Raw genomic sequence first — 23,809 nt, 5'->3', positions numbered from 1 at the left:
AATACTGGAGTACCTATTATAATCTATTACAACCAGCATAAAAAATTAATTAATGTATAGCTAGATTAAAAAGTGGATTTTCAAACTGTTTCATCTAACAGTGAAGCATTTCAGATTTTTGGAGAGGTTCGTGAAGTCTAGCCCAGAATTTCTTATACCTATACAGGATGAAAAAATGCTGCTACATACCATGAGCAGAATTCAAAAAGCAGGTTTAAAGGTGCATCACGGTTGACTTTTATAGTTTGTGGACACTGCTTGCAGTGTAATGTTTAATTATTTATTTTTAGAGTTTACACCATTGCACATCAGGTGTATTAGCCATTGGAGATTCCAGCCCATGGCTTCGCTGCTAACTTAATTACATAAAACATAACCAGAGTATCTCACATTGTTTCTTAAACTCTCACTATATCAATATTGCTTTATTTGGCTGGGCTTTGGCAAAGAAAAACAGAGCTATGAGGAGCAAGGGAATGGTAATCACACTGAAACTGAACTATTATTTGCTTAAACTACATCCCATTGTATCTTTGTCAAATTGGAACTTTGAACTGCTTTTGTTTGTTTTATGGTCATACATCCAGAAGGTTTTTATTACAAAAAATTGTGAGTTTTTGTGGAATTAGAGCAGTATTCAGGTTGCCTGGGTAACCAGTGAAGTTCTGAATCCTCAGATAGAAGTTCAGCAGTTGTGTTTGTATCTTAAGTGGTTCCCTTTGTATTTGAAAAGAATGTTTAACTTCCAGAGCTTGGGGTTAACTCTTGGGATGCTATGCGAAATGGGGGCATGCAGGGTTCACCAGTGGGAACAATGTGGCCAAGAAGTAATTGGTTTCTGTCTGGCACAGAGGAATTTTCAGCAAAGAGTGTAGCCTCAATTTTTCAGTGGTTTAGTCTATTTTACATTGTCTGACCAAGTCTCACTGCATATTACAATGTTGTGATTTTCTACATATTTGGCATTTCTCAAAGAAAGTGTTGTAATTTTTTAAATTTTTGCATATTTATAACTTAAAGTTTGATTGGATGTTTATACTTTTTGCAGTATATATATTAGTTTTTTGATGTAAGTAATGATTTGTGCAATGCCCAGGTGTGATAAAATTCTTCTAATTATCTTATCTCAATTAAAGGTATATTAAGGGGCAGAAAATTAAACATTTGTGCTGCCAATCAGACATGATATATAATACAAATTCAACTTTGGCACATACAACCATCAAAACGAGAATGTGAGCACACAGGTTTCTACAGGTATATTGTGCCACAATCAAAAGGATTTTGTGAAAACTTTGGAAAAGTTGTTGTTTACCAGTCTGTACAACACTACTTCAAAGGATCAAGACTTCAGCCAGACAAGTGCAGACTATATTAACACAGTGTTGTATGTTTTCCCAGCAGTGTCTATCCTCATAAACACACTGAGCACTGGAGCACCACAGGGCTGCATGCTTAGTCCAATGCTCTTCACCCTGCTGACTCACGACTGCACAGCCACGCACAACACCAACCACATCATCAAGTTTGCGAATGATATGACGGTGCTGGGACTGATAAGCAGGGACGATAAAACAGCATACAGAGATGAGGTGGAACGGCTGTCTGCGTGGCATGAAAACAACAATCTACGTATCTCTCAATGTCGACAAGACAAAAGAGATAATTGTGGACTTCAGAAAATCACATCCTGCCCACATCTCACTCAGCATCAATGGTTTAGATGTGGAAACTGTTAGGAGTACCAAGTTCCTTGGTATGCACATAACTGAGGAACCTACGTGGACGCATAACACCTCATCACTAATCAAGAAAGTCCAGCAGAGACTACACTTCCTGAGGAGGCTGAAGTGAGCAAGTCTTCCCCCTGCCATCCTCACCATGTTCTACAGAGGCACCATTGAGAGTGTTCTGACCAGAGACATCACTGTCTGGTATGGCAACTGCAACATATTCAACCGCAAGCACCTGCAAAGGATAGTGAAGACAGCAGAGAACATTACTGGAGTGCCTCTCCCTTCACTACAGGACTTATTTTACAAACGCAGTGTCCGCAAGGTCTGCAGCATTGTGCAGGACCCCTTACACCCCTCACATGGCTTTTCACACTTCTGCCATCCAAGAGAAGATACTGCAGCATCAACGCTAGATCTGCCAGGCTGCAGGATAGTTTTTACCCCCAAGCTGTCAGACTCCTTAACACGATGCTGCCCCCTGGGACCCCTAAAAATACTTTCCTGCAAAGACTAGTGTGCATGTAGAAAAGAACTGAAAATCTCATACTGACCTTTAAGTATTTTGACACTCTTGATATCCTTCTGCTGTGAAACATTCTGACTTGTCATTGTTTACACATGTCTTAAACAACTATTATCATACACTGATAATTTCTGTATTATCTATTATTTATTTATTATATTGCATATCTATTGACTATATTTAGTGTTGTATCTAGATTGAAAATACCATACATTGCATCAATGTTCATATTGCTTACTACACGTCAATATTGCTGCTACTTCTTTGTCTTGTCTTATTTGTGTTTTAATTTTAAATTTTGATTTTAATTCTATTTTTAATTTATTATTCGCACTTCTTGCTGTTACACTGTGGACCCTGGGCTTTGCAATTTCATCTATCTGTATACTTGTATATGGATGAGATGACAATAAAGTTCACTTTGACTTTGACTTTTTACTTTGACCTTTTGGAGAGCAGTTAAAAATTTTCTTGAACTCACAAAAAAAAAAACAACAACTTCTCAGCTCCTCTACAATTGCTATTCATGGCCATCAGAAGGAACAGAAAGGCAAAAACTGCAACTCATGTTTGCTGAAATGCATCTGGATGATTATTAAGCATACTGGAACAATGTATTTTGAAGAGATGAGTCAAAAATTTGACTTTTGGTAAAAATGAATTCTATAATGTCTGGAGAAGCAATGACATTGCTCTCCACAATAGGAACCACAATAGTTCACAGAGGTGATAAACAGCATCATGGTTATCAGCAAAGGAGGCATGGACTCTGTTGCTTATCAGAGGACTCTTCAGGAAAATGTCAGGCCAAAATACATAAACAAATTGATATCCTAATGAAAGAAGAAAAATACATTTTGAGTCTGGAAAAGATCTAGCTGAAGACCTAAATCTGTTAAGATGTTACTGCCCAACCTGTAAACAAGCAGTTTGTGGCCAAAAATCCTCAAATATGACTGAGGTCAACAAAGAACAGTCAACCAAAGTGTCTACTCTGCACAGTTACTTTGTGTGCCTGTTCAATAAATGCAGGAAACATCTGGTTATACGTGTTGTTGCTGCTCATGTAAACAGTTTTTTTTCATGTGGGTCATTGGGTATTACTTTCCTTTCTTTTTAAGTTACTTGTTCATTCAGCATTATTTTAGCCAAAATTAGGTTCCAGTGGCAGAAATGCATAAAATCAGGCTGAAGGTAAATATTTTTTCACAGCCTTCTATCTTTTATAATTTTAATAACTATACAAAAAGATATCACACCCACAAGCTGAGTGTTACACAAATGTGTCCATGTATTCTATTTTTATTCTGACCCCATCCACTGATCTCATGCATTATTTTTTCTACACATTTATTACTTCTTCATTTTCATTTTCTTATGTAATGCCTTTTGAGTCAACATAATTTCAAGGGATTTTAAGAAGTACGTAGAATTTTCTTTTTTTAAATATTTTAGATACTTAGAGCATAAACATGTTAAGTAACACACTCACATCACAAAATGGATCAGAGATGGGAACTTAATTGACAAGCCCGAAGACAAGTTCGATAGATTACCCTGCCTGTCAGCTTATATATTTTGAGAAAATCATTTGCAACAACCACATTTATTTTATATAGCTGCCTTTTCTGGTACAGCCCACCTTAAGACCTATTCATAATGTTTTGTATATATTTTCCGGCACCCCCTCCCATCACATGTCTGCTATTTAATTGATGTTTCCAAGCAATAGAACAGCACAAATGGGATCACAGGCAGAAAATATGTAAGAGAAGGGGCCAGGGATTGAGTTTGGAATCTAACACAACTCAATAAACTCAATGTCTTTCACATGACCAGACACTCCACTTTATACTCTTCTGAATGTCTTCCCTTTAATGTTCTGAAAATGTAAAGTCAAGTATAAATCTCTAGATTTTCTGATTGCAGCTTTTTTTCTATTGAAATGTATCACAATCCACTTGAACTCCTCTCCTACAACTACTTTATGTCTATGACATTTCTTTGGGTTCAACATTTAGGTTCAGGTTGAACACTGAAGCTTGCTCTGGATACATTTTGGACAATTTTAAACAAGATAAATGTGCTAGGTAAAAGATTTTAAGTTAATGATTGAGTGTTTTGTGCAAATGGAGCTAGAGTGTATTCTGTGCATGGGTGCCTCCCACTCCTTTTCTGAAATATTAAGTGAAGGACCCTTTCTCCATTGTACCCTGTGATCTTTCAAAAGAAGGGACTTTAAAATGTTTTTAAATATTGTAGAGATGATATCTGAGTTTTTAAGACTGATCAATACTTCTTCTGGAATAGGAACAGGTGAGAGGCAAGGAAAATTTGTCAGGTTCTGTTGAGCAAAATTTCTAATTTGAAAATAGTGGATTGTGTTGATGAGAAATTAAAGTTGAAGCCTAATTGTTTGTAGAATTCAAAGACATTATCTATGTATAAATCTGTGAATGTTTTAATCTTGGACATTTTTCAAGCCTTGATTACTTTGTTTGTTTAGGAGGGCAGAAAAAGGTGGTTGTCATATAGATGGGCAACAGATAAGAGCTTCTCTGTCCTCTTTGGTTCCATTTTCTGAGTGACTGAAGGGTAATTGGATTATTAGTGTATTGACAATAATTTGTATTTACAGGGGCACAGCAGGGAATTATAAAGAAGTACTGCAGGATTTTAATTCAATTGCAGATCAGGCTTGTGTATATTCATTAATTAATGGCGATGTCCAGGTCTTTATGGCCTGTATATTTGCCGTCTGGTAATAAAATTGAAAGTTGGGTAGTGCCATGCCCACTTCTGCTTTAGGTCATTGTAGAATCACCATTTGGATGTGTGGATGTTTACACTTCCAAATAAATGAGGTTATGATTTAATCTAATTTCTTAAAAAAGATTTGTTAATGTATATGGGAATGCTTCAAAATAGAAAAAGAAGCTTGGGAAGGATGTTAGCAGCGGTGTTATTTTACCTTTTTTTTGGTACTATTATCCAAGGTGTCCTGTATTTACTCATCCTGAGAGGATTTAATTATATTACACACAAGTATAAATAAGCATGAGCAGCAAACAAAAGGCTAAGAAAGAAAAGGAAAAGAAAAGGATAATGTAGATCAAGTACCATCAAAGTCTAAACTGGCCTCAAGTTCACGGTACAGCCTGCCAGAGACTGACCCTATATAACATCTGCCAGGATTTAATGCTGCAGCCTAAGCTCCACCCGAGACCGTAAGTGAGAGAGAAACTGTGAGCAAGGCGGGCAAGGAGAATTTGTCGATTCCAGGAGGATTATTGGAATCAAGCATGACCGTTTTATCTCAACTGGCAATTAGAGCTATGAGTCAGCCATATCAACCCTGTGATATTTGGCCGTCTTATCATCCCGGCCAATACCCCCAGGCCGCCAGATGGAGCCCTCCCTGCAGTATGGAGGTGCCCCGAAGACCATCAGGGAATCATGGACGATGTAGTTTTTATTCTCAGCCCTGCTGGATACCTCAGGGGCCGCAAGAGGGTGCTGCAGGGAGGACCGAGGACTCATTTGTGCCCTATGACCCGGAAGCTCGTCATAGAAAGCGGCGGGCTTCCGGGGTGAAGAAAAGAACTTTTACCTGACCCGGAAGGGATTATAAAAGGACTGTGGGAGCTCCGAGACGGCGAGCTGAGCTGGGTGGAAGGGTGGCAATGCGTCTGGGAGCTGGAGGATTGTTTGAATTATTGTGTGTATTTAATGAGTATGGTGGTGAAGAGTGAGCTTTGTGCACTGTGGCAACAAAATAAAGTCAACAATTGGACTTTTACCTGGTGTCTGGAGTCGTGGACAGGGGTTCAAGGGAGCGAGAGCGCCCCCTATCTACCACAACCCCAACTGGACTCACCAAAATGTACTGTCCGAGCTGAAGGTATTGACTGACAGACTCTCGGGGCATAAATGATATAAAGAGTGATATAAAGAAAGATATAAGGGATATAAAGAAAGAAATAAAGGTTCTAAACAAGAAAAATGAACAACAGTTTCAGGATATAAAAGACCTAGAGAAACATTTAAGTACTAAGTTACTGCAACGTTTACAGAAATTCTAGAAAAAATTGAGGAAAAATTCAGGAAAATATGAGTAAGTTAGAGACTAAAATTAGAATACTGGCTACTCAGCTTGAAGATGTTAAGCAATCGTTTACAACTCATTGAAATAGTTGAGCGATTGATATCCACCACTGACGGAAACAACAAGAGCTGCAAAATCAGAAAGTAAACTGGCTGCACTGGAAGATAGACAAAGAAGGAACAACATTAGAATCAAGGTCTCCCTGAAAAATGTGAAAGTCCAAACCCAGTGAAATTCATAGCTGAACTTTTCTCTAAAATAACTGGAGAAAACATCAACTCCTAGAACAGCCCACTGATTATGTGGATCGAATGGCTCAAACCCAAAAAACATGATTGTCCATTTCGACAAACTACAGGTTAAAGAAAACTTGATGTCACTTTTCAGACTCAAAGAGGAGATTATATTTAAAAATAACTGCATTCGTATTTTCCCAGATTTCTGCCTTTCAATAGCTGCTAAACACGCCACATTCTATAGAATTAAACAGCTCAAATCAGATACATCCTCTTGTATCCTGACAAATTGAAAGTGGTTATTGAAGATCAGTTTTACATTTTTAGCTCTCCAGACAAACCAGAAAAAGAGCTAAGAAGACTGATCCTGGCATCCTTTTGAAACATGATCATGAGTCATATCGTGTTCTTTTCGGACACTTTTTTTTGTTAAACTTCAACTATTATATTGAAATGAAACTGACTATATATACATGTTGGCAACCACAAACACACTAGCTATTTACAGTGTGTGTTTTTTTCTTCTCATTATACCTTTGGTTTATTTTACTGGGAATTTACTATCATAGGTTAACTCAGTCTCCATGGTAACCATTTAACATCATCCCTTAGGCTTAAGATCATATCCTAGGTTTATTGTATTTTGACTATACTATCATAAGATATCTCATTTTTAACCTTTTCTTCACCACTACTGGGGGGGTTCATTTTGATCTTGATGTGCTCTTTCATGTCAGAGGACAGGGACTTTGTGAAGTGTAGTCTAGCCTTATTTGAGGGGGGAAAATGGGGGCTGGGTGTGTGTGAGTAAGAGAGCAATGCTATTTCTTATTTATCCTTTCTATCCCAATAACTGTAAGTGCCATCATAACCATAGGCTCCATAGCCATAACACCTGGCTATAATATGAAATCTAGGTCAAAGCTATTATAAGTAACAATTTACTGCCTTATCTATGACTACAAAATAGTAACAAAAGTTCAAAAGCAATATATTTGTGACCAAAAAGTGAACTTTGTGAGCAGGAATGTCAAAAGTCTCAATAATGAATTAAAGAGAAAAAAGTATTTTCTCACGTAACAGGTCTAAATACCAAGATAGTATTTTACAGGACACTGACTTAATAAATAAGGACTAGTTTCGGAGATTGGACTAGCCAAATTTTTCACTCCAGCTATACAAACAAAGCTAGGGGTGTGGGAAACTTAATACACAGAACAATTCCATTTGTAGTATCAGGCATAGTATCTGATCCTGAAGGGCAAAATGTCATGGTGATGGGCAATTTATTTAATACTTAAGTGATTCTGATAAATATTTATGAACCTAACGTGGGTAATAGAGATTTCATCCAAAATGTATTTGCATCTCTTCCTAATGTGAATTCTTATAAACACTATAATGGCTGGAGACTTTAATTGTGTTTTAAATCCAGACCTGGATAGGCTTCAGCTACAGTGGCGATAACATCTAATACTGCAAAAGTAATTACAGAATTTGTAATGGATCATAACTTATCAGACCCATGGAGGCTTTTAAATCCTAACCTAAGAGCATATTCCTTTAGTCCGGGTGAACTAAAAATGTAGAACTTGCCTCTCAATTTAATAGGATACAAGATGCTGTATCTGATTTCAGCTTTGCGTAAGCGCTGTTTAATGCTGTAAAATCTGGCACGTTTAGCAGCTGTTAAAGGTGAGAAATCAGGGAAAATACAAAAGCAGTTATTTTCAAATATAATCTCTTATTTCAGTCTCTAAAGCAACGTCAAATTTACTTTTCACCATAGTTTGTTGAAACAAATTATAAGGCTTCTGAGTTTTAAGGCATTACATCCACATATGCGGTAAGCTTCTCTCAGGGTCTGATTTAAAGTCCTCTCCAATTATTTTAAAGAATAGTTCAGCTATGAATTTCACTGGATTTAGACTTTCACGGTTTTCAGGGAGATCTTTGATTCTCATATTATTTCTTCTGCATCCATCTTCCAGTGCAGCTGGCCTGCCCCCAAGCACTTTACATTCGGATTTTGAGTCATGAACATTTGCTTAACGTCTTCAAGCTGAACACCAAGCGCTCTAATTTTATTCTCAACCTCACTCATATTTTCCTGTATTTTTTCCTCAATTTTTTCTAGCATGCCTTTAAAGGTTGCCTCAAAGTGATTACTTAAACATTTCTCTTTGTCTTTAATATTCTGAAGCAGCTTCTTGTTTGTCATGCTCAAGTCATTTATATCTTTCCTTATATCCTTTGTAACCTTTTTAATTATCTCCTTTATGTCCTCCCCCGAGTGCAGTAGTTATTGCGGTATTTTCTGATACTCATGATTGTGTATACTTGCATATACTGTAATTAAATCCTCTCGGATTGAGTAAATACAGGATACATCGGGATGATAGTAAAAAAAAAAAAGGTAAAATAACACTGCTGCAAATGGAGTACCGTCTCAGATGTCCATCTCCCAAAATGGAGAGACCAAATCATACATACCATGGAGAAGTGGTATCACCAGACACTGTTCATCAGCAGACCTCAGTGGTCAAGAAGAAGTAGAGTACATCACAAATGTCTCCACTTATAGGTGCCGACTTCTTGACTTTTTTGTAGGCAGGCATCAAGGATTGGAACTTAATACGTAACACTATATGAAACCATCATATTGATTTAAAAGAAAAGTGATGTGCCAACCTCAGGCAGAAGAGAGCTGTAGTAGTCCAGATATGACAAGACCAAAGCCTGGACAAGGAGTTGTGTTGCATACTCTGTCAGATACAGTCTGATATTATGGATATTTTATAGAGTGAATATGCACAACCAAGAGACCATACCAACATATTTCTTGAAGGACAGCTGATCAGTGATCACCACCCTAAGTACTGTATGTGAACGACTTGGTGGGTGTTAACAATAATGAGCTGAACTAAACAGCAATGAACCATTAAAGAGATGAATGGGCTGGGATAACAAGAAGTCTGTCTTTGTGTGGTTGAGCTGAAAATGGTGTACAATATCAGTATAATATGCACAGCTGCATATCATCAGCATAAGAAAAAACATAGGACTCAGTGATAGGGCCTAGTGAGGAGGTGTTTATGGAGAAGAGGAGAAGGCCCAGCACTGATCCTTGGGGCATCTTTTCTGGTGCACCCTTGACATCTCTCTATGCTTAGGCACACAGTGGTGGTATAATTCAAACCACCTGAGTGTAGTCCAAGTGATAGCAAGGACATAGAGGGTGGCAAGTAGGGTCTGGTGGCTGAGCAAATCAGAGGCACAGGGGAGATCTATCAGGATGACAAAAGATAACATGTTGGTAGCTCTATCATTCTGTAATGTATCGACAATGGTAAGTACAACTCTGTCAGTGAAATGATCCATTTGAAGCCTGACTGATTGGAATCAAGTAGTCTGTTCTGCACGGAAATGAAAAGACTTGGTTAGAGATAGCAAGTTCAAGTGTTTTTGATAGAAAGTAGATGAGAGAGACTAGTCTGTAATTACCTACTTGAGGTGTTCAAGAGCGGGCTTCTTGAGAAGAGAAGTTGTTAGGTCATCTTTTAACAATATAGGAAAAGTGCCTGTGCTGAGTGAGGTGTTAGCAATGTGTGTAATTGTAGAAATGAGTGAGGGAGAGACCAGAGGCAATGTGAAGAAATGGGGTCAAGTGGACAGGTAGTGGGATAACTAGAGAGAAGAATATTGTGGTGTGTTTGGGAGGGAACAGACTTGGCAGTGTTGGGGTGAGAATTGACTGCTGATGACTGACACCTGTTTCTGAAACAATCAAGGAAGTTAAGGGTGGAGGATTGAGAGAGGTGAAAGCTGAGAACAAGCCATGAGTGACAGAAGCGTTGCTTATCCAGTTTTGAAAGAAACAGCATAAAGTCCCAAGAAACTACACTAGTGTCCATAATGGAATTTTGTACTTGAACATACGTACTGAAACAGTCCCATGATAGTTTGGCCTACTTTTTGGATAAAAGTATGACCTACACCACTACTACAATCTATGAATCTATGACAGATTCTTCTGTCTCCAAGGAAGTTTTTGTAGACAAAATTAATCTATACTAATAAAAGGCAAAGCCCTCACTGACTGACTGACTGACTGACTGACTGACTGACTGACTCATCACTAATTCTCCAACTTGCCGTGTAGGTAGAAGGCTGAAATTTGGCAGGCTCATTCCTTACAGCTTCCTTACAAAAGTTGGGCAGGTTTCATTTCGAAATTCTACGCATAATGGTCATAACTAGAAGCTATTTTTATCCATTTACTGTAATGGAGTTGAGCTCGAAAGCCGTGGGGGGCGGAGTTTCATGTGACATCATCACACCTCCCACGTAATTACGCAGTACGTAGAAAACCAGGAAGAGCTCCAAAAAGCGCTTAAGAAAACATGCATTATATAATTAAGAAGGCACCGAAACAATTAGAAGCGAGCGAGTGACATATAAAACCATATTCAGCGGCTCACGTGAACTGACGCAGTGCGCAGACAAAAAGCAACAGTTCCAAAGAGTGCTGAACAAAAACCGAATTACGCTGCTACGCTCAAATAGATTAACCACACGCCGTGGCGCAATAGTAGAGGCTTCGCCTCTAGCGCCGAGGTTCGATTCCCGAGAGGGGATTCACTGAGTATATCGCACACATTTTTATTCATTTTACATTCACATCCCCTTGGTTTGAGACGTATGAAAAAATATGCGGTTAACGCAGAAAGACAGATCACCAATTGAAGCTTTATGAATAATGGATGCTTTATTCGCGATCAATGATTGTTTTGGTAAAGCCATAATCAGTGTATTCATTAGATGAAAGGTAAAAAAGTAAGAGCGAGGGGAGGGTAACTTATTGAGGCACGCAGGCAAAACCACAATAGCACGCGGGCTCGATGTACTGTAGTGCGCGTCAACTCGATCTGAATTGCGCGATCACATTCGAAAAAATGTATCTTTTCACGTTCTATTTAGTCCATATGTGTCAAATTAAATTAAATCCAGCCCGCGAGATCATTTTATATATTGTATTATTGTTTTTAATGGCCCTGGGATATGAAGCGCTGGTAACACAATAAACTACAGATCCCATAATGCAGCGCTTCAGCTGCCTTGCCGAACACTTACCGCGTTAATCAAGTCTAGCTTATGATGCTGCAAGTTATTGCGAAGCTAGCCCACACAATGCTGAAGAGAAAAGGTGATTCTGAACATAGAGCCTTTAAAAACCGATGGGAGGCTGAGTATATGTTTACTGACATTGCCAGTAAACCCGTGTGTCTCATTTGTGGAGCTAATGTGGCTGTAATTACAGAATTTAATCTAAGACGGCACTATGAGACAAAACATCAAGATAACCTGAAACACCTGAATGCAATGCACAAGATACAGAAAGCAGAAGAGTTAAAGAAGAATCTGACACTTCAGCAGACGTTTTTACCCGTGCAAAATCACAAAGTGATTTCAAGTGAAGCTACTTTTATGGGAGACACAAATGCACCAGTGCAACTTGCCCCACTTTCCCTGTTGCCAAGTAATGTTGAACCAAGTCGACACAACGGTGTTCCCAAATCGCACTTTGCTGATAAACTGAGCGCACTGCGCACTGAGTTCGCACGACGCTTTGGTGACTTTGAAGAACAAAAAAAGAATTTTGAGTTGTTTCGCAACCCATTTGCGGTCGATGTGGAAACTGCACCTGTGCAGATTCAGATGGAGGTGATTGAGCTGCAGTGTAATGGCACACTGAAGGCAAAGTACGATACTGCAGGGCCCGCACAGTTTATTCACTCCATTAACGCACAAATGCTCCAGCTCCGTCTACATGCGGCTCGAACCTTGTGCATGTTTGGTAGCACATATCTGTGTGAGAAGCTCACAAAACAGCACACAGGAGTCGCCTCACTGATGAGCACCTGCAGTCCATCCTGAGAATCTCCACAACACAGAACCTCACACCAAACATAAACGAACTTGTTGCCAAAAAAAGATGCCAGGCGTCCAGCTCTGATAAAATGACATATGAGCAAAGACAACTGAATGATTTGATTTGTTATTGCTGAAAAGAACAAATTTTATTTATATTTCCAGGTTTTGTTATGCACCATGTTCATATTTGAATTTGTATAATTTTGACAGGATATATTTTTATGGAGATCAAAATCTTTTGGGATATTTAAAATTTAAGTTTATTTTTTATATAAAATTACATAAGAGTAAAGAAATTTGAATGTTTTTTTTCTTTTAACGTTTACTTTATTTCTAACTTGTATAATTTAGACAGGATATATTTTTATGGATTCTGGCACCCCCAGCAACAGTTGCTCGCACCCCAAAGACTGTATATATGTGTATATATATATATATATATATATATATAATGTGTGTGTGTGTGTGTATATGTATATATGTAGATATGTATGTATATATGTTTATATGTGTGTGTGTGTGTGTATATATGTATGTATATATATGTTTATATATATATGTGTGTATGTATATATGTGTGTATATGTAGATATGTATGGATATGTATATATATATGTTTATATGTGTGTGTGTATATATATATATATATATATGACAGCAACACTCATCACTCACAACAATGACAAAACAATTACATTGTCAATCATGTTACGTTATTATTATAATGTTTCCTTTTCTTTTTCATTACTTCTTTAACACACTACTCGCGGGTATTTTGCTAGTCAATAATAATCTGCACCTGAAGTAATTGATATAATGTATCAAACCTAAAAATAATTTTCTCTAAGTGTCCCTTCATGTGATTCAGGATTGCTGGAACCCATTGAAGCAGCAAGGCAGGAACCAACCCTGGACAGAGTACCAGTCTACAACAACAACAACAGCATTTATTTCTATAGCACATTTTCATACAAACAATATAGTTCAAAGTGCTTTACATGATGAGAAATTATTTTATATATATCAGGTAAATCTATCCTGGTGAAAAAATGTACTTAGTTTATAATGGAGTACTGGGGTTTAAGAGGATCTGTATTGGGGAGATGTACTATATTATTTCTAATATCATTAATTTTTTGATTAAAAAATACAGCAAAAGCCTCACACGTTTCACTGGAAGTATTTTGGAAGCATTCCATTGAGTGACCTGGATTTAGCAGACAATCAATTGTAGAGAACAGAACTCTGGGATTACTAGCATTGTTATTTATAATTCTAGAGAAATAACACCGTCTCTCAAGACGGACTATGTTGTTGTATTCTGTTATTTTAACCTTCAATATCCCATAGTGGATAATCAGTTTAGTTTTTCTCCATTTACGCTCAGCTCTTTGGCATGTTCTTTTCAGATCAGACACTCTCTGGGTCTTTCATGGTATAACAGTGCTACCGGTAGAAGATTTTTTAACTATCTTTTCAGTTGTAACTATGTCAGCAGCAGCTTTCACCATAGTATTAAAATTTTCCAAAGCCTACTCATGTACCACCCAGACTCACACTCACAAAGATCTAATTTTGAATGTCCAATTCACCTAATATATATATCTTCTGGGATGGGGAAGAAAATGCTATATCTGGTATAAAAAAAAACATGCAAACATATATATATTACATTCTGTAATGTAGAACAGTGTGTAAAGATGTAATTAGAGGAAACACATTGCGAGAAAAAAATAATATGAAAAGCTCATGTGTAGATGAAACTGCCTTTTTTGATTATGGCAGGACTGCAGAAACCCATATATCTATAAATCTGTTACATTTCTGGGTGCGTTACGAAACAAATAAAGAAAAACATAATCTATGCAGTGCTGCTGAAGTATACTGTGTAACACAAACTGTATGAGAGGAGTTCGAGTGCAGCACAATACACATATTTATATCATGAAAAGAAAGGAAACATACACAGCAAGTTGTGGAATGAAAAATATTCACTAACCAGAATATGTTTTTGTTAAATTCAGGCCTGATTGTAGATTAAAATTAGAGATACCAGAATTAGTGGTGGCCTGCTATAAGAAATCACAGTATCAGCAAAAATACACATTTTCCTTGTTAGCATTCCTTTTCTCTTACAAAACTCATGCTAGTAGGCTGTTTATACAATTTGTCAGATCAGATTTAGACAAAGACAGTCTCCTAATCTGAATGAACGGTGACCATCAATGACTACCATTTGACAGCACATGTTGTCATCAAACATTAAAGTGAGATAATCAGAAAATAAATGTCACATAATGAAATCATGAATGTCTTATCAGCAAGTTGCCATCATCCACATTCCACTGCTGTCAATGGCACTTGTCACTTATGCCCAACTATACAACATACAGTTACAACATATGTGCATGGCTTAACACTCAGATGCATTTAGGGACTTTGTTATATGTTATGTAATTTGGAGAATTTAAATATTTCTGTAGGCGGCACTGTATGGCGCAGTGGCAGCGCTGCTGCTTTGCTGTTAGGAGATCCAGATTCACTTCCCGGGTCCTCCCTGCGTGGAGTTTGCATGTTCTCCCCGTGTCTGTGTGGGTTTTCTCCGGGTGCTCTGGTTTCCTCCCAAAGACATGCAGGTTAGGTGGATTGCCGATTCTAAATTGGTGTTCGGGTGGGTTGGCACCCTGCCTAGGATTGGTTCCTGCCTTGTGTCCTGTGTTGGCTGGGATTGGCTCCAGCAGACCCCTGTGTTCGGATTCAGCGGGTTGGAAAATGGATGGATAAATATTTATGTAATTAATCAAAAACAGATATTACTTTTTTATAAATATTTTTGCAACAAAGAGTCACATTCAAAAGTAATAACTACACTAGAATGTACAGTACTTACATGTTGTATTGGAGTACACAACATCTATGTGTGTAACAGTTTTTTACAATGTAATGTAGTTAAAAACCAAGCTCAAAGAGGCTTGTTTTGGCTCCCTAAATGTCACAGACAACACATTCCAATTCAAGTGGTTTAAAATTGCATTGATTTATGTGCTATTATTAGTTGTTGGAGGGCATATAGCTAATTGTAGTTCATATTTCATAAAGACAAAAGTTTTGAAAGAAGTGGAGAACTAAAATAAATACAAGCAGCTGATGTGACCGGCCGTGTGCGTGATTCTGCTGCTGTTTTGATAACTCATGTTTTGCCATCAGGAGTGGCTATCCCATATTGATTTACCTTGAGTCCATTCAATTTTATAGGTGACCTCTGACCCTTTCTGAAAACACCTCCACAATTTTGTGTTAGAATTTCCTATATGTAAAAATGTAGCCAAAATGTAATTTATTTATTATCATTGGAAGGAATGATGGTCCTAAATTCACTGTAGCAGACAAAATTCGCAAATAACCTCAAGTGATTTACAGAAATGTTCTTAATTACTTTGTTGCCACGTCCATGTCAACAGATTAAAATAATAAGAAACTAGAAGAGTGAAAAGGATACTTAAAACCTCTGCAATGGAATAGTAGGTCAAGCTTTCCACTTCCAAATTTATGACTTGGCTTTATTGTTTCTGAATATGGAGATACAGCTTAGCCAGATAAATAAAGCTGAAAATGCACTACATTTGGATGGGTGTCCATTCATCATGTGCTGTGCAAATCATAGTCTACTCCTGCATTACTGGCCTGGAAGGTTGTAAAGCCATGCTGGTGAAATTATGAGAAACGTGCAGCACTTTTTTTTGTGATTTTGATTTCACAACTCTTTTTTGCATGTTTGTGTAAGCATAGGTTGTTATCATTATAACAAGTGAATCCATAAAGCCTTAAAAGTTAGTTTTGATAAGAAAATTGAACAAAACGAGGTAGTGATGACATCAGAATTGTATCTTTGCTAGACATTCAATTAGTTTTACAAGCTTATTTGAAGGGAATTAAAACTAGCTAAAAATGTAAGGTTGAAGTTGTTGATTACTTCATAATTTCTCAAACAAATCTAATAAATCCCCAAAAAGCCCGATTCCAATCACAATTCTTTTGTAGGAAATAATAATGTAAGACGGGAGATATGAACACTCTTATGCCAGACATTGTTCAACTACAAGACTTTATAACAATCAGAATGTGACCATGGAGTATCTTTTCATCTTCACTGACTGCCAAATTATAATGAAGGTCATGGTGTCTTGCTGAAGGTAGTAAATTTGAAAAAGTCACTAAAGTGGTCATATGCATGTTCCTTTTTGTGTAACAGCTGTCAAGCATGTGAGTCAAAGAGTCACCTTCCGGACTCGACAGGAGTAAGCACTACCACCCCTGGACACCAGAGGGCACAGTCACAGAATCTTCTGTCTCTTTTTTTACCCACAGCTCAGAGAAGATGCCCATTGAGAGCAACTGACTCTGCCCCTTCTGTTCCACAAGCTATAAAAACAGGACATTCCTGGAAAGAGGCGTCCCACTTGGGAGATGAGCCAACCGATATGAGCCGATATGGAACTGTAATCCTAAGGCCTGACCACTCTCTAAAGCCATTTAACCACAGCCTAAGACCATATTTAGTTTTTGATTTTTAGTTGCACCATCATTGCACTTGTTAATTTGAATAAACAGGGCGGTCGAGTTGGCATCTCAGTATTTCATCTTGACTTCTGTCTTACCATCAACTGATGACACAGAACTTTTTTTTTTGTGAAATCTCAAGTTCAGCAAGTATTAACCATGGAACCAGGAAATTAAATTAAATGAAAAAGTTAAATAGCATTTAGTTTGAAACTAAATATATTGAGTCAAATGAAGTAAACAAGCTGAATCGATAGATTGAATTGTACAGAAGTGGCTTAATGCCTCAGTCCACATTGACATTTACAGATGTGGGTGTGTATGTCTGTGTGTGTTCAGTTCTTTCACTACATTAAATAACACATGCTCTGGTATGGAAAGCAAGCTACTATCCACTATCTTCACTTATAAATTTCTTTGAGTGTGTCTGCTTGTATGTGCCTATGTGCATGCATACATGTATATTTAAATTATTTCTCTTGTGAAAGAACGAGTCTCAACACTCTTAAAAAAGGTTTGGGGCAGCCACCCATATATTGTTCCTAGCTGAAAAAGGATTAATTCAACACAGCGATGTTCCTTGTTTGAGTTCCCACACTGAACTGATTGAGTTAGCCAAGATGGAGGACTTTATATCTTGTAACCCGGAAGTGACATCAGTCTAGGTGCTGGAACAGGAAGTGACGTCAGTCAGTAGGCGCCACCACCACCTACTCAAAGCTTCATGATGCTCCAACAATGATGGATGGATTAAAAGGCAGAAGTCTACGTGACCATCATCATCATCAAGCCCTTCCGTGAGAACCCTAAATCCAAAGAGGACTGTTTCATTTATGTTAGGTAGAATGCCCAGAGGGGACTGGGCGGTCTCATGGTCTGGAATCCCTACAGATTTTATTTTTCTCCAGCCGTCTGGAGTTTTTTTTGTTTTTTCTGTCCCCCCTGGCCATTGAACCTTACTCTTATTCGATGTTAATTAATGTTGATTTATTTTGTTTTATAATTGTATCTTTCATTTTTCTATTCTTTAATATGTAAAGCACTTTGAGCTACTGTTTGTATGAAAATGTGCTATATAAATAAATGTTGTTGTTGTTGTAGGTGCCGGAACAGGAAGTGACGTCAGGTCAGGCAGGTTTTCCCGTATTTGATCTGCAGAAATAACAGACAAAGGTTTAGAGCACCCTGGCCTGGCGGGTAATCACCTCCACTTGGTCCCTTCAGCTCGCTCCTAGTGGCACGTGTGTGACATGGACCGCCCCTCAGCCCTGACCCATCAGGTCGGGCGTACCTGCTCATGAGGTCGTGGCACCGGGAAAGGGCATCAGCATTGGCCTGCAGCAGACCTCGACAATAAACAACTGAAAACTTATAAAGCTGTAGGTCCAAAAATGACCTCGTGACTCATGGATTCGAGTCCCTGTGTAACGCCATCCACTGTAATGTTGCATGGTCAGTCACCAGGGTGAATTCCCGACCCAGGAGGTAGTACCTCAGCTGCGTAATCGCCCATTTAATCGCCAAAGCCTCCCGCTCCACTGCTGCATTCCTGGTCTCTCGGTCCAACAGTTTCCGACTCATAACAGGGTGTTCCACTCCATCGACACTTTGGCTCAGCACGGCACCAAGACCTGTGTCCGAAGCATCCGTCTGGAGAATGAAAGGCAAAGTAAAATCTGGTGCCTTCAGAATAGGAGCTGACGTAAGGGCCTGCTTAAGGTCACAAAATGCAGTGTCAGTATTATCATCCCAAACCACGTGGTTAGGTTTCCCCTTCTTTGTCAGGTTTGTCAAGGGCGTTGCTCTCTCGGAAAACCAGGGTGCAAACCGGCGATAGTAACCCGCTAAGCCGAGAAATGCTTGTACCTGTCGCTTGGTTATTGGATGGGGCCAATTCATTATTTCCCTCACCTGCTGACCCAGGGCACCCCCACCTTTTTCAAACAAATTTTTCTTTGTGGGTTTCTTTGGGTCGGTCCCCATCCTCGAAAGCCCATAATAGGTCTCCACTGTGTTCCTTTCAGAACCTGGCCTTTGTCTGTAGGTCTTCTGCCTACGCTCCCAGGTTCTCTTTAAGGAGAACTGGGTCAGAAAATACTCCAGATCCCCCCAACACACACCGTCAGACCCCAGCTCGGCAACACAAGAACAGTACTCTCTTACCTGATAGGTCTTTGGTGGTCCATCACGATGATGTGTTGAGACATAATGTTGGTTCGGCTTCCGATTCCACCAGGAGGCCATCCTGCCGACTACGCCACTGTGAAAGAACGAGTCTCAACAGTCTTAAAAAAGGTTTGGGGCAGCCACCTGTATATTGTTCCTAGCTGCAAAAGGATTAATTCAACACAGTGATGTTGCTTGTTTGAGTTTCCACACTGAACTAATTGAGTTAGCCAAGATGGAGGACTTTATATCTTGTAACCCGGAAGTGATGTCAGTCTGGGTGCCAAAACAGGAAGTGACGTCAGTCTAGGTGCCGGAACAGGAAGTGACGTCAGGTCAGGCAGGTTTTCCTGTATTTGATCTGCAGAAATAACAGACAAAGGTTTAGAGCACCCCGCCACCCCCTGGCCTGGTGGGTAATCACCTCCACTTGGTCCCTTCAGCTCGCTTCTAGTTGCACGTGTGTGACACTCTCTATTATAAAAATATAACTTGGGACGAGACTGCGATGAGGCGTAATCTTTTGAAGAGAGATCTTTGAGAGACAGAGACAGAGAGACACTTTCACTTTCCGCAAGACGGGCAAGTCACGTCATACATACAACCTTTGGAAGCAAGTCCCGTGATACACATGCAGAACAAGTTAGAGATAATGGAAGTAGGAAAATTCGAAATTCTCGAGAAAATGAGAGAAAGCCCACATTAGTGCAAACAAGGGATAAATATTACTCAATGAAATAACAGAATAGTGAAAACAGATCGAATAGTGTTTGAGGATGTCTGGGGGAGAACAGAGACAAGGCAGTGACTTTGAAACATTCAAAGTGCTGCACGAAATTCAGATTATGCGGCATGGGAGCAGCAGCAAGCCAGCAGCTGATCGAACAAAGAGGAGGCAAAAAAAACCCAACTGTTATTTGTTTCCCATTGTATAATCATTTAAATGGGATTTCGGAGGAGCAAACACGTCTCCTTGGGGTGCATTCAGCCCTCCTCTTCACAAGGGCGTGTAGCTGTAGAGAAAAGATCGCATTAGCGCAAACAAACGGAAAATATTACTCAGTGAAATAACGGAGCAGCGAAAAGAAATTGAATATTGTTTGATGATGTCTGGGGAGAAGAGAGACAAGGCAGTGACTTTAAAATGTTTGAAGCGCTGCATGAAATGCAGATCATGCCGCACAGGAACAGCAGCAAGCCAGCAGCTGATCGAACAAAGAGGAGGTAAAAAAAAAGGAATTTGTTTACCATTGTATCACCGTTTAACAGGGGTTTCGGAGGAGTAGCTGTGTCTCCTTGGGGTGCATTCGGCCCACCTCTTCACAACAGTGTGTAGCACTTGGTTCTGGTGAGCAAAGCAGGCAGGCAGCAAAGCCCCCTAGTATCTCAAAAACTACTCCTGCAAAGGTTTGCAAATCAATAAACCTGGTCACATGACTAAACGGAGCAGACTGCAAAATTCTTAAATGAAACAATTTCTTTTGCAGTTAAGTTGTGTCAAACTGTTTTTGAAGTACAGTAAAGTCCCGCTAATCCAAAAATCCGCCTAATTCGAACAGGATTTTTTCAATTTCGCTGTCTAACTAAAAATCCAAAATACAGCCTTACTTAAAATTGAAACAAGTTCGAATTTACTCACATATGTAGAATCCATGTTCTGTACAGCATTTACACAAAACGTAAAAAGCAAACCATTATCTAAAGATAAAGTCAGTGATCTTCTTCTGATGCAACAAACTAAAACGGCTTGAAGAAGCAATGTTTCGCCAACGCCGCATAAACATAACATCTGTTGGGGTTGCATCAGCGTGTTGCTCAACTTAGCACAAAGCTAGATCAAGGGCACTGGCTGCAGCAGTGTGTGGAACAACATCAGTCGGCACGTCCCCTTCCTCCTCACTGCCGTCTGCGTCGAGATCAGCTGACGTTCCCTGCACAGCTGCCACAATGTCCTCATCTGTGTATTCTTCATGGCCACAGTCGTCAACGGCCGTCCACTCTTCCACGCACTCTTCTTCTACATTTTCACAACCTGGCATTCTTTTCACCAACTGAAGAAGTTCGCAATTTTCTTTTGTTGGGGGGAAAACTGTTTGGACAAACTCTAGCTCAGGCCAGAGATTTTTTCAAGACTTCTGTAAGGATTCCTTGCGTGTGTTTTCCCAAGCTTCAGCAATCCAGTAAATAACATCTTTGATGTTCATTTTCTTGAGTTTATCCAAAATTGTTAGCGCTTCATTATCTTCAAGTAGGCTACGAAGAAGCATTTTTCTATAATTCTGTTTCAAAGCCTGCAAAACCCCTTGGTCCATTGGCTGCAAAATTGATGTGATATTTGGTGGGAGAAAAATAGCCTTGATATCATCGCAAACAATTTGCATTTCTTCTGGATGTGACGGAGCATTGTCTATAAGTAACAAAGCACGAGGAGGCAATCCATTTTCTTTGTTAAACGCCTTTACTTTTGGCACAAATTGCTTGTCAAACCATTCTTGGAACAAGACACGATCCATCCAAGCTTTCTTTTAATTTCTGTAAAAAACAGAGAGAGAGTTCATGTTCATGTTCTTAAAACAGCGTGGTTTTGCCGATTTGCCGATAACCATCAGTGGAAGCTTATTTGTGGCAGAAGCATTGCTGCAGGCCAACACAGTTAGGCGCTGTTTATCCATTTTAAACCCTGGTGCAGATTGTTCCTCTTGTGATGCAAGACTTTTGGTAGGCAATGCTTTAAAGTTAAGTCCTGTCTCATCTGCGTTGTAAACTTGCTGGGGCGAGTAGGAAGAAATTAACTTCTCAAGGTATTCAACAGCTGCTTCACTGTCCGTTGACAATTTCTCCCCAGTTATTGTAAGCTGCCTGATTCCATGTCTTTTCTTCCATCGGTCTAAGAAACCACAACTAGCCGTAAATGATATGTCACCGTCCATGAGCTTGTTTAATTGAAGCGCCTTTTCTTGAATTAGAGGGCCAGTGATAGGCATTCCTTTCTGTCTTTCTTGTGTAAACCATAAGAAAAGTGCTTCATCCAATTTTTCGTAAGAAGACACTGTTGTCTTGCTACGTTTTTCAATCGTTTTTTCACTTCTGGTAGTGCAAAACTGCTCGATTTTACCTCTGTTCTTTTTCCAATCGGAAATTGTTACTTTCCCGACACCAAATTACTTCGATAACTGAGTGGCACTTTCACCTTTGTCAAGTCTTTTCAACATTTCCAGTTTTTCTTTTAATGTACACGAGTTATGTTTACATTTGCTTGCCATGATGATTAACAGCAGGGACAAGCACAGAATGTAAAGAAACCACACTACACACCACGCACAAGGACTCACAAAACACAGGGCAAGTGCGCGCACACGAACAATAACATTGCACAAAACACATCACTCAGCAGTGGCAGGTGGCACACTGACTCAGTGACTCATAGTTTGGGAACGGAAATCAAGAGGAATGAGTAGGTCTAGGCGAGGGGTCTAGGTCACTGCCCTTCCACTACTACTCACGTACCGCCCGTCATATCGATTTTACCTCTGATCACTGTCACACTACAGTGCAGTTTAAATTGCAGTGTACTAGAATACGTAATTTCTAACCTTTAGTTCTTGACACATCAGACGCTTAATTCGCCTCATAAAGTCAATACAGTATATGGCATTATATGACAAAACTCCGCCTAATCCGAATTTTCGCTAATCCGAACAGGGTTCGGTCCCAATTAGTTCGGATTAGCGGGACTCTACTGTATAAGGGAAGGGGATAAGTACTGAACCAAACTGGGCTAAAAACTTTAGGCCTGGAGCCTGTAACAACGTAAACATGATTTGAAGATAATAGTAAATACTGTCTTTGCCGAAGTTATCATTGTACATTGGACTTGGTATTCTAGGTGAATATCTCATAAACTGCTTATTCTAAAATGTTCTATCTTTTGTAGGAAGCATTCATCTACGAAATTTACACAATTCAAAAAACACAATATTGCAGGGGAAGTTGTAATTTTACAACGTGAAAAACTTCGTAGATATAGAATTTGAACTTAACTCAATAGAGAACTTTTGACCCAATCACCAAACTTTATTTACATGGAAGTAAAAACAACAATACTGTGTATATCTAAGCTGCATAGTGAGCAGTAGTGCAATGACCTTCAGATCTCCACAGATGTCCTGCTTATATTTTTGTACTAGCAAAATACCCGCGCTTCGCAGTGGAGAAGTAGTGTGTTAAAGAAGTTATGAAAAAGAAAAGGAAAAATTTAAAAAATAACGTAACATGATTGTTAATGTAATTGTTTTGTCATTGTCATGAGTGTTGCTGGCATATATATATATATATATATATATATATATATATATATATATATATATATATACATTGTCAGGGATGCCAGGGCCATGACCCGGCGGGGCGTCATGAGGACGGATGTGGGTCTGTGCCCACCCTGGATCACGTGGGGGTCGCCTTCCTGGTTGTTTTGGGGGCCATGGGCCCCTACAGGGTGGAGCTTCCATGCCCTGTACCCATGGCCCCCAAAACAACCAGGGAGGTG

The 23,809-nt window shown here is 39.1% G+C and overlaps 1 pseudogene; it reads right to left on the bottom strand.

Moving 5' to 3' along the window:
- Positions 1 to 21,386: 21,386 nt before the first annotated feature.
- On the bottom strand, positions 21,387 to 22,244 carry LOC120538583 (annotated as a pseudogene).
- Positions 22,245 to 23,809: the final 1,565 nt, after the last annotated feature.

Source organism: Polypterus senegalus, chromosome 11, assembly GCF_016835505.1.
Source record: "Polypterus senegalus isolate Bchr_013 chromosome 11, ASM1683550v1, whole genome shotgun sequence".
Classification (NCBI taxonomy): domain Eukaryota; kingdom Metazoa; phylum Chordata; class Cladistia; order Polypteriformes; family Polypteridae; genus Polypterus; species Polypterus senegalus.
This window is presented reverse-complemented; position numbering and strand designations above follow the sequence as displayed.